Here is a 13,118-nt window from a genome sequence, read left to right as displayed (position 1 = left end):
GTTTCTCACAAAATTTGACAGACAAGTCATAAATATAGTAATGGACCTATACCGGGTTTCGGAACCAAAATATGAACCCGGTATCAACAAAGTCAAACACTGATCAATTCTTTAAAGTCATTAATCCTTTAAACTTCAAAATTTTGACAAAAATAGCGATAAATCGAGCTAGGGACCTCCGAATTCGATTTCGGACATACGCCCAGGTCCCAAATCACGATACGGACCCACTAGGACCGTCAAAACATGGATCCGGGTCCGTTTGCTCAAAATATTGACCGAAGTTAACTCAAATAGATTTTTAAGATAAAATTTCATATTTTATCAATTTTAACATAAAAACATTTCAGAAAAACACCCATACTGTGCACACAAATCGAGGAAGGCTTAAGGAAGCTATTGGAGGCTTCAAAACAGAGAATTGAGGTTTAAAACTCTAGATGACCTATCGGGTCATCACAATCCGAGCCCCTTTGGACAGCGTCCAAACATACCAACAAGTCCCAAAACATACACAGACCTAATCGAGGCCTCAAATCCCATATAGAACATCAAAACCACGAATCGCACCTCAAACAAAACTTAATGAACTTTTGAACTTTCAACTTCAAAAACTCGTGTTGAACAATATCAAAACAACTCAAAATGATCTCAAATTTTGCATAAAAGTTTCAAATGACATAACGAACCTATTTCAACTCTTGGAACCACATTCCGAACCCGATAACATTGAAGTCAATTCCCGGTCAACCTATGAACTTTCCAAACGGTCAAATTGCCAACTTTTACCAATTAGCGCCAAAACCTACTAAAAACATCCAAATGTAAATCCGGGCATACGTCCAAATTCAAAATCACCATCCGAACCTAAGGGAATCATCAAAACTCTGATCTGAATTCGAATACACAAAAATCAAACTTGGTCAACTCTTCCTATCTTATAGCTTCATAGTTAAGAATAATTGTTCCAAATCAATTTTGAATTACCCAAAAACGAAAACCGATGATACACACATATCATAATATATCATATAAAGATACTTAAGACCTAACCACCAAATAAAGTGCATATTCTCGAAACGACCAGTCGGATCGTTATCTTACGTTACAATAGCAAATAAAGAATATATAACACATAAACAATGGGTAACATACAAAGAATATGTAACAAGTAAAGGATGTTTAACAATTAATCCAATGAAAGCAATATGTACAGTGACCTAAGAATTCTAAGAGTAAATTTACCTAGATTCGAGCATGAATTACGGGCAACTACAAGATGGTACGTAGTTAACCTCGTATGCCAATATCTGAAACTAAAGAATTTTGAAAGAAGGTTCGGATGGGTGAAACAACAGCCCTCGCATGACTTTATGTGTGATTGTGTATGACCAAGACTAGATAGAAAAGTGATGACAATTTAATAAAGCAGTAATAAAGACATATGTGACATAATATACAACAAAAGCATATGAAGAAGCACGTACAACATAGGCATGTGTAAAAGCATATACAACATAGGCATGACAAAAAAATATACAGCTTGAAGCACATAACTAAAATATATGAATTGAAGCACATGACAAAGAATATATGAATTGGAGCGTGTGACAAAGAATATACCGCTTGAAGCGCCTGACAAACAATAAACTACTTGAAGCATGTGTTGAAGAATATACATCTTGAAGACGAGAATATACAACTTAAAGAAAAAAATATACAATTTGAGGCAAAGAATATACAACTTGAAACAAAGAATATGGAACTTGAAGCAAAGAATATATGACTTGAAGCAAAGAATATACGACTTGAAGCATGTGACATAAAGAATAGAAATTGGAGTATTGGAAAACATGTAACCCCTCAAGTAATTGATCAAGTCCACTGTGGTTAGAACCTGTAGAAATCCCTAGCACAGTCGCCATGTTGTTGCACCCTATTTTGCACAAGTCAAAAATAACATATAACTTATAGCATTCTACAAGATTATTTAGAGTTTAGAGTCGTCACCTGGTATTTAAGGTATACTAGAACACCTACATAACACTATGTAATGTACACTTTAATTATAGTCTACGAAACCATAGAGATTCTAGGTATGGTTCAAGTTATATCAAGGGGAAAGTGTTAGGTATCCCTCGAGATTCACAACATGTAATTACGGTGGACTCAATCAAATAAAAGAGTGATTAAGCAAATAATGATTAATTTGATATATATACAAAGAATGTGAAAGTAGTTAGAAAGAAGAATGATTAAATGTGAGTGTCACATGGTAGAATATAAACACCTATGTAATGGTATACAATACAAAATTGTGAATAAAGTATATAAAAATTATGCTTTTGATGATCTGATAAAAATGTACAAAATATGTAGCGATAACAAAGTATTTATAAACTAATAGAATAAGTTTTAATTAAAGGGAATAAACTTGAAAAGATTTGATTTATGTCCAAAGTTTAAATAAAATAGGTAAAATATAAGAAAAACCTTACTTAGAAATAATTGATTAAAAATGGAAAAAGCACTATGTTTGAATATATCATATGAATGGCTAATGATTTTAAAAGATTTATTTGAAAAATAAGAATATAGAAAGAGTTGTTCGGAAATGTATATGAGAAAGGTTTATTCTCAAACAAGTCAAAATGCACAAATTTACACTAGCCTTCTAACTCGAACAAATTGACAAAGAATGGCGCACGGGTGTTGATTCAAAAGAAAGAACAAAGTTTGTTTCCAAATGATAAAAAAGAGTTGAGGAATATACATTTACTCAATGAAGTGTTCCAAAAAAAAGAATCAATATAATAGAATAGATAGTAAATCCCTTATAACTCGAGTTGGATTACCACAAAGATAAAGAATCATTCACAACCTAGCTAGCTTGAGCGTAAGAATGTAACAAAGTGTGAAAGCCAAATATTTTCGTAAGGATTTATACGAAGTTCAAGTAAACATATTCACAAGTGTGTATCTAATTTAGTTCGATTAGTTAGTTTGATCATAAGCTTTTGATTTCTCTCCAAATGCCATCTTTTAAAGGCGACTTTGCATGATAACACCTCGCAAGATATGAGAAGCAAAATTATTAATAATATAAAATAAAAATAAATTAAATATAATATGTTTTCAAATAAATTATTTTTGAAAATGTCTTTACAAAAATGTCTTTACAAAAATGTTTTAAATAATGGTTTTTGAATATTATTATTATTCTTTTTTGGAAAAGGTTTTTGAAAAATAGTTTAAAAATATTATAGGAGGGTCAAATATATTTTAATTTTCTCTAGACATGAGATTAGAAACCGTCATGATTGCGACTGAGGTAGCTAATCATATCGCCGTCCAAAAGTTATTGATTCGTCATGTTCTCATCTTTTCTTTTCCTTATGTTTATCATCATCGCGCCTTTATTCCGCGACCCGTTCGGAGGGTCATTTGGGGGCGTCGTAGCCTCTATAATTTGTAAATTATTTTTTTGTCGGCCTGTTTGATTTTATTTTTTTGTCGGCCTGTTTGATTATACAACACTTTGTTCAAATCACGTATATCCAACAGTAAAAATCCCAGCAAAGTAATACTAGTATCGCATTCAATAATATTACTTCACAGTCAAAATAAGGGTAATGACCAACCGCAGTTTTACGAGCCAAACAACCATCAAACTCCGGTATCATTAGGATTAAAACAACAATGAGAGACGGCATCTTAATCAATGAGTAAACATAGATATGAAATATTAACTCTAAATAATGTCTAAAATATTTAAGCAATCAATGGATAAAATAGACAACAATGGATAATAAAGGCCGCCGAAAAATGACCACCGTCGGTAAGCTCTGGTGGCATTCCTATTGCTTTTCCGGCGGGCTGTTTACCGGAAAAATCGGATAACGTTAGATTTGTGGATGGTTCTAAGGATATGCGATACAATTTGATATAAATCGCGTAGAGAAATAGAAATATGTGTATTGTTGACTGTAAGAACGAAAATAATAAGCAAAAAGAATGAATAAGTAAAACAAGCATAAGGGGATTACTATCAATATCTAGAGGAAGTGATCTTTTTTATGTTCAATCTCCTTTAACTTACAAGGATTCCCCCTTTTATAGAAGAGGGTCATTACCAAAAAATAATAAAATAAAATATATAGTGGAAGACCCATAATGACTTGTCTCTTCCTTGATTCCCGCCAAGATTCTCTTTCTTGGTGTGGTTGCAACGACTCTTGTCTGTGAGCTCGATACTAGCTCGAACTCGTTACTGGGTCGGTCCCTTCGGTCTTGGATCGAGTTCGACCTTCGAGATGGGCGTCGTGTATTTCCGACCTCGAAGCAGTGCCTTGCGGATCGATTCGGTCACGGGCTCAATAAGATTATCGAGTTGCCTCCTCGAGCGACCTTCGGGCTCGAGGTTCGTTAGTACCGACCTCAGAGCTCACTTCCAAAATTTCATTCTGACTTCTTAACACTCGTACTCGATCGAACGTAAGAAGGCCGAAATCTATTTTGACCGTATACAGATAGTCTCCTCATTTCTCGGAAAAGGATGTGGCGAGAAACGATATGATTTCCCAGCAGCTCAATCAGATATACACTGATGTTTTTATCTGATGATTTCCCAGCAGCTCCATCAGATATACACTGATATTTTTATCGATCCCGACCATGACGTATCTAATGCTCGATCATCTTATACGTCTTTATAGTCCCCGACTTTATCGAGGATACCCGAATATTTTCTTCCCCGGTGGGAATTGCCAGTTACCTTCGGTCTTTGGTGACCGGAGAAGATCAATCAGTGATGAATGCGGAGGGGCTTCTTGTCTTTTCAATGAGGCCCAACATGCTTTGAATCGGATAACTTCTGATGGCATTTTCGCCGCTTCTGTACAAAAATTTTGTGAATACAAATCTTTCTTCTTCTTTTTTTGAAGAGAAATGGCCTTTCAAACTAAATAGACAGTTTGAATTTAAATCTCTATTGCCTTCGGGCCTCGTGGGTAGTCCCCTTTGCTTTATCGGGCTCGAGCGTCCTTCAGCTTAAATAGTCAAGTGTTTGTTTTAATTCGAAGAAATGAGTAGTTTTGCTCGAAATAATATAGCCCGTAGGCGTAATAGTCGAGCGAGTGATGGCTCGAACTCAAAATAAAGGTAGCCCGTGGGCTTAGCAGTCGAGTGAATGATTCGAACTTGATGCAATGTAGCCCGCAGGCGTAATAGTCAAAGTAGCCCGTAGGCTTAATGGTCGAGTGAGTGATCGCTCGAACTCGAAATAAAGGTAGCCCGTAGGCTTGGCAGTAAAGCGAATGATTCGAACTCGATGCAATGTAGCCTGTGACGTAATAGTCAAAGTAACCCGTAGGCTTAATGGTCGAGTGAGTGATTGCTCGAACTCGAAATAAAGGTGGCCCGTAGGCTTGGCAATCGAGCAAATGATTCGAACTCGATGCAATGTAGCCCGAAGGCGTAATAGTTAAAGTAGCCCGTAGGCTTAAAGGTCGAGTGAGTGTTTTCTCGAACTCAAAATAAAGGTAGCCCGTAGGCTTGGCAATCGAGTGAATGATTCGAACTCGATGCAATATAGCCCGTAAGCATAATAGTCAAAGTAGCCCGTAGGCTTGGCAATCGAGCGAATGATTCGAACTCGATGCAATGTAGCCTGTAGGCGTAATAGTTAAAGTAGCCCGTAGGCTTAATGGTTGAGTGAGTGATTGCTCGAACTCGAAATAAAGGTAGCCCGTAGGCTTCGCAATCGAGTGAATGATTCGAACTCGATGCAATATAGCCCGTAGGCATAATAGTTAAAGTAGTCCGTAGGATTAATGGTCGAGTGAGTGATTGCTTGAACTCGAAATAAAGGTAGCCCGTAGGCTTGGCAATCGAGTGAATGATTCGAACTCGATGCAATGTAGCCCGTAGGCGTACTAGTTAAAGTAGCCCGTAGGATTAATGGTCGAGTTAGTGATTGCTCGAACTCGAAATAAAGGTAGCCCGTAGGCTTGGCAATCGAGTGAATGATTCGAAATCGATGCAATGCAGCCCGTAGGCGTAATAGTTAAAGTAGCCCGTAGGCTTAATGGTCGAGTGTGTGATTTTTCGAACTCGAAATAAAGGTAGCCCGTAAGCTTGGCAATCGAGTGAATGATTCGAACTCGATGCAATGTAGCTCGTAGGCGTAATAGTTAAAGTAGCCCGTAGGCTTAAAAGTCGAGTGAGTGATTGCTCGAACTCGAAATAAAGGTAGCCTGTAGGCTTGGAAATCGAGTGAATGATTCGAACTCGATGCAATGTAGCCCGTAGGCGTAATAGTCAAAGTAGTCCGTAGGCTTAATGGTCGAGTGAGTGATTGCTCGAACTCAAAATAAAGGTGGCCCGTAGGCTTGGCAATCGAGCGAATGATTCGAACTCGATGCAATGTAGCCCGTAGGCATAATAGTTTAAGTAGCCCGTAGGCTTAATGGTAGAGTGTGTGATTGCTCGAACTCAAAATAAATGTAGCCCGTAGGCTTCGCCATCGAGTGAATGATTCGAACTCGATGCAATGTAGCCCGTAGGCATAATTGTTAAAGTAGCCCGTAGGCTTAATGATCGAGTAAGTGATTTCTCGAACTCGAAATAAAGGTAGCCCGTAGGCTTGGCAATCGAGTGAATGATTCGAACTCGATGCAATGTAGCCCGTAGGCATAATAGTTAAAGTAGCCCGTAGGCTTAATGGTCGAGTGTGTGATTGCTCGAACTCGAAATAAAGGTAGCCCGTAGGTTTGGAAATCGAGTGAATGATTCGAACTCGATGCAATGTAGCTCGTAGGCTTAATAGTTAAAGTAGCCCGTAGGCTTAAACGTCTAGTGAGTGATTGCTCGAACTCGAAATAAAGGTAGCCCGTAGGCTTGGCAATCGAGTGAATGATTCGAACTCGATGCAATGTAGCCCGTAGGCATAATAGTTAAAGTAGCCCGTAGGCTTAATGGTCGAGTGAGTGATTGCTCGAACTCGAAATAAAGGTAGCCCGTAGGCTTGGCAATCGAGTGAATGATTCGAACTCGATGCAATGTAGCCCGTAGGCATAATGGTCGAAATAGGCTTAATGCAATCGAGTTTACTTTAGGTTTATATCAAACGATCAATGTTACCCTTAGCCCCACGGTGGGCACCAAACTATTTACCGGAAAAATCGGATAACGTTTAGATTTGTGGATGGTTCTAAGGATATGGGATACATAGGTAATGATTCGAACTCGATGCAATGTAGCCCGTAGGCTTAATGGTCGAGTGAGTGATTGCTCAAACTCGAAATAAAGGTAGCCCGTAGGCTTCGCAATCGAGTGAATGATTTGAACTCGATGCAATGTAGCCCGTAGGCATAATAGTTAAAGTAGCCCGAAGGCTTAATGGCCGAGTGAGTGATTGTTCGAACTCGAAATAAAGGTGGCCCGTAGGCTTGGCAATCGAGCGAATGATTCAAACTCGATGCAATGTAGCCCATAGGCGTAATAGTTAAAGTAGCCCGTAGGCTTAATGGTCGAGTGTGTGATTGCTCGAACTCGAAATAAAGGTAGCCCGTAGGTTTGGCAATCGTGTGAATGATTCGAACTCGATGCAATGTAGCCCATAGGCATAATAGTTAAAGTAGCCCGTAGGCTTAATGGTCGAGTGTGTGATTTCTTGAACTCGAAATAAAGGTAGCCCATAGGCTTGGCAATCGAGTGAATGATTCGAACTCGATGCAATGTAGCCCGTAGGCTTAATGGTCGAGTGAGTGATTGCTCGAACTAGAAATAAAGGTAGCCCGTAGGCTTCGCAATCGAGTGAATGATTCAAACTTGATGCAATGTAGCCCATAGGCGTAATAGTTAAAGTAGCCCATAGGCTTAACAGTCGAGTGAGTGATTGCTCGAACTCGAAATAAAGGTAGCCCGTAGGCTTGGCAATCGAGTGAATGATTCGAACTCGATGCAATGTAGCCCGTAGGCGTAATTGTTAAAGTAGCCCGTAGGCTTAATGATCGAGTGTGTGATTGCTCGAACTTGAAATAAAGGTAGCCCGTAGGCTTGGCAATCGAGTGAATGATTCGAACTCGATGCAATGTAGCTCGTAGGCATAACAGTTAAAGTAGCCCATAGGCTTAATGGTCGAGTGAGTGATTGCTCGAACTCGAAATAAAGGTAGCCGTAGGCTTGGCAATCGAGTGAATGATTCAAACTCGATGCAATGTAGCCCGTAGGCGTAATAGTTAAAGTAGCCCGTAAGCTTAATGGTCGAGTGAGTGATTGCTCGAACTCGAAATAAAGGTAGCCCGTAGGCTTGGCAATCGAGTGAATGATTCGAACTCGATGCAATGTAGCCCGTAGGCGTAATAGTTAAAGTAGCCCGTATGCTTAATGGTCGAGTGAGTGATTGCTCGAACTCGAAATAAAGGTAGCCCGTAGGCTTGGCAATCGAGTGAATGATTCGAACTCGATACTGTTTGCATAATAAATCTTGAACATAGAATATCAGTTTAGGAGGAGAGCTTTCTTTGCAGGTCATTATACATGGGTTTATGTTTTCTTTTGACCGTTTGGCCCTTACAACGTTTCCCGTTGAGACACTATTTGTCATGAAATAACGAAGTAACTTCCTTTGCACCGAACTTGATAATCATCACAGATGCGTTCAATGATAAATCCCCTTGTGTACGAGGTTGATTTTTAAAGAGGCCTCGGATACTCAGCAGTAGTATGGTTTCTGCTATATGGCTGGTATCGATCTCTGGTTGACTTTTGCTTTTTCGTAATGGTCCTAGAAGTTGCAAACTGGCGTGTACTTTAGGTTTATATCAAACGATCACTGTTACCCTTAGCCCCACGGTGGGCGCCAAACTATTTACCAGAAAAATCGGATAACACTAGATTTTGGATGGTTCTAAGGATATGCGATACAATTTGATATAAATCGCGTAGAGAAATGGAAATATGTGTATTGTTGACTGTAAGAACGAAAATAATAAGCAAAAAGAATGAATAAGTAAAACAAGCATAAGGGGATTACTATCAATATCTAGAGGAAGTGATCTTTTTTATGTTCAACCTCCTTTAGCTTACAAGGATTCCCCCTTTTATAGAAGAGGGTCATTACCAAAAAACAATAAAATAAAACATGTAGTGGAAGACCCATAACGACTTGTCTTTTCCTTGATTCCTGCCAAGATTCTCTTTCTTGGTGTGGTTGCAACGACTCTTGTCTGTGAGCTTGATACTAGCTCGAACTCGTTACTGGGTCGGGCCCTTCGGTCTTGGACCGAGTTCGACCTTCGAGATGGGTGTCGCGCATTTCCGACCTCGAAGCAGTGCCTTACGGATCGATTCGGTCACGGGCTCGATAGGATTATCGAGCTGCCTCCTCGACCGACCTTCGGGCTCAAGGTTCATTAGTACCGACCTCAGAGCTCACTCCTAAAATCTCATTCTGACTTCTTAACACTCGAACTCGATTGAACGTAGGAAGGCCGAAATCTATTTCGACTGTATACAGATAGTCCCCTCGTTTCTCGAAAAATGATGTGGCGAGAAACGATATGATTTCCCAGCAGCTCGATCAGATATACACTAATGTTTTTATCTGATGATTTCCCAGCAGCTCGATCAGATATACACTGATGTTTTTATCGATCCCGACCATGACGTATGTAATACTCGATCATCTTATGCGCCTTTATAGTCCCCGACTTTATCGAGGATACCCGAATATTTTCTTCCCCAGTGGGAATTGCCAGTTACCTTAGGTTTTTGGTGACTGGAGAAGATCAATCAGTGATGAATGCGGAGGGGCTTCCTGTCTTTTCAACGAGGCCCAACATGCTTTGAATCGGATAACTTCTGATGGTGTTTTCGCCGCTTTTGTACAAACATTTTGTAAATACAAATCTTTCTTCTTCTTTTTTGAAGAGAAATGGCCTTTCAAACTAAATAGAAAGTTTGAATTTAAATCTCTGTTGCCTTCGGGCCTCGTGGGTAGTCCCCTTTGCTTTATCGGGCTCGAGCGTCCTTCAGGTTAAATAGTCAAGTGTTTGTTTTAATTCGAAAAAATGAGTAGTTTTGCTCGAAATAATGTAGCACGTAGGTGTAATAGTCGAGCGAGTGATGGCTCGAACTCAAAATAAAGGTAGCCCGTGGGCTTAGCAGTCGAGTGAATGATTCGAACTTGATGCAATGTAGCCCGCAGGCGTAATAGTCAAAGTATCCCGTAGGCTTAATGGTCGAGTGAGTGATCGCTCGAACTCGAAATAAAGGTAGCCCATAGGCTTGGCAGTCGAGCGAATGATTCGAACTCGATGCAATGTAGCCCGTAGGCATAATAGTCAAAGTAGCCCGTAGGCTTAATGGTCGAGTGAGTGATTGCTCGAACTCAAAATAAAGGTGGCCCGCAGGCTTGGCAATCGAGCGAATGATTCGAACTCGATGCAATGTAGCCCGTAGGCGTAGTAGTTAAAGTAGCCCGTTGGCTTAATGGTCGAGTGAGTGTTTTCTCGAACTCGAAATAAAGGTAGCCCGTAGGCTTGGAAATAGAGTGAATGATTCGAACTCGATGCAATGTAGCTCGTAGGCATAATAGTCAAAGTAGCCCATAGGCTTAATGGTCGAGTGAGTGATTGCTCAAACTCGAAATAAAGGTGGCCCGTAGGCTTGGCAATCGAGCGAATGATTCGAACTCGATGCAATGTAGCCCGTAGGCGTAATAGTTAAAGTAGCCCGTAGGCTTAATGGTCGAGTGAGTGTTTTCTCGAACTCAAAATAAAGGTAACACGTAGGCTTGGCAATGGATTGAATGATTCGAACTCGATGCAATGTAGCCCGTAGGCGTAATAGTCAAAGTAGCTCGTAGGCTTAATGGTCGAGTGAGTGATTGCTCGAACTCGAAATACAGGTAGCCCGTAGGCTTGGCAATCGAGTGAATGATTCGAATTCGATGCAATATAGCCCGTAGGCGTAATAGTTAAAGTAGCCCGTAGGCTTAATAGTCAAGTGCGTGATTGCTCGAACTTGAATTAAAGGTAGCCCGTAGGCTTGGCAATCGAGTGAATGATCCGAACTCGATGCAATGTAGCACATAGGTGTAATAGTCAAAGTAGCCCGTAGGCTTAATGGTCGAGTGAGTGATTGCTCGAACTCGAAATAAAGGTGGCCCGCAGGCTTTGCAATTGAGCGAATGATTCAAACTCGATGCAATGTAGCCCGTAGGCGTAGTAGTTAAAGTAGCCCGTAGGCTTAATGGTCGAGTGAGTATTTTCTCGAACTCAAAATAAAGGTAACCCGTAGGTTTGGCAATGGAGTGAATGATTCGAACTCGATGCAATGTAGCCCGTAGGCGTAATAGTCAAAGTAGCCCGGAGGCTTAATGGTCGAGTGAGTGATTGCTCGAACTCGAAATAAAGGTGGCCCATAGGCTTGGCAATCGAGCGAATTATTCGAACTCGATGCAATGTATCCCGTAGGCGTAATAGTTAAAGTAGCCCATAGGCTTAATGGTCGAGTGAGTGATTGCTCGAACTCAAAATTAAGGTAGCTCGTAGGCTTGGCAATCGAGTGAATGATTCGAACTCGATGCAATATAGACCGTAGGCATAATAGTTAAAGTAGCTCGTAGGCTTAATGGTCGAGTGAGTGATTGCTCGAACTCGAAATACAGGTAGCCCGTAGGCTTGGCAATCGAGTGAATGATTCGAACTCGATGCAATGTAGCCTGTAGGCATAATAGTTAAAGTAGCCCGTAGGCTTAATAGTCGATTGTGTGATTGCTCGAACTTGAAATAAAGGTAGCCCGTAGGCTTGGCAATCGAGTGAATGATTCGAACTCGATGCAATGTAGCCCGTAGGCATAATAGTTAAAGTAGCCCATAGGCTTAATGGTCGAGTGAGTGATTGCTCGAACTCAAAATTAAGGTAGCTCGTAGGCTTGGCAATCGAGTGAATGATTCGAACTCGATGCAATGTAGCCCGTAGGCATAATAGTTAAAGTAGCTCGTAGGCTTAATGGTCGAGTGAGTGATTGCTCGAACTCGAAATACAGGTAGCCCGTAGGCTTGGCAATCGAGTGAATGATTCAAACTCGATGCAATGTAGCCCGTAGGCGTAATAGTTAAAGTAGCCCGTAGGCTTAATGGTCGAGTGAGTGATTGCTCAAACTCGAAATAAAGGTGGCCCGTAGGCTTGGCAATCGAGCGAATGATTCAAACTCGATGCAATGTAGCCCGTAGGCGTAATAGTTAAAGTAGCCCGTAGGCTTAATGGTCGAGTGAGTGTTTGCTCGAACTCGAAATAAAGGTAGTCTGTAGGCTTGGCAATCGAGTGAATGATTCGAACTCGATGCAATGAAGCCCGTAGGCGTAATAGTCAAAGTAGCCCGTAGGGTTAATGGTCGAGTGAGTGATTGCTCGAACTCGAAATAAAGGTGGCCCGTGGCTTGGCAATCGAGCGAATGATTCGAACTCGATGCAATGTAGCCCGTAGGCGTAATAGTTAAAGTATCCCGTAGGCTTAATGGTCGAGTGAGTGATTGCTCGAACTCGAAATTAAGGTAGCCCGTAGGCTTGGCAATCGAGTGAATGATTCGGACTCGATGCAATGTAGCCCGTAGGCGTAATAGTTAAAGTAGCCCCTAGGCTTAATGGTCTAGTGAGTGATTGCTCGAACTCGAAATAAAGGTAGCCCGTAGGCTTGGCGATCGAGTGAATGATTCTAACTCGATGCAATGTAGCCCGTAGGCGTAATAGTTAATGTAGTCCGTATGCTTAATGGTCGAGTGCGTGATTGCTCGAACTTTAAATAAAGGTAGCCCGTAGGCTTGGAAATCGAGTGAATGATTCGAACTCAATGCAATGTAGCCCGTAGGCGTAATAGTTAAAGTAGCCCGTAGGCTTAATGGTCGAGTGAGTGATTGCTCGAACTCGAAATAAAGGTGGCCCGTGGCTTGGCAATCGAGCGAATGATTCGAACTCGATGCAATGTAGCCCGTAGGCGTAATAGTTAAAGTATCCCGTAGGCTTAATGGTCGAGTGAGTGATTGTTCGAACTCGAAATAAAGGTAGCCCGTAGGCTTGGCATTCGAGTGAATGATTCGAACTCAATGTAAT

Source organism: Nicotiana tomentosiformis, chromosome 7 (assembly GCF_000390325.3).
Source record: "Nicotiana tomentosiformis chromosome 7, ASM39032v3, whole genome shotgun sequence".
Classification (NCBI taxonomy): Eukaryota; Viridiplantae; Streptophyta; class Magnoliopsida; order Solanales; family Solanaceae; genus Nicotiana; species Nicotiana tomentosiformis.
The sequence above is the reverse complement of the archived record's forward strand: the minus strand, read 5'-3'. Positions refer to the sequence as shown.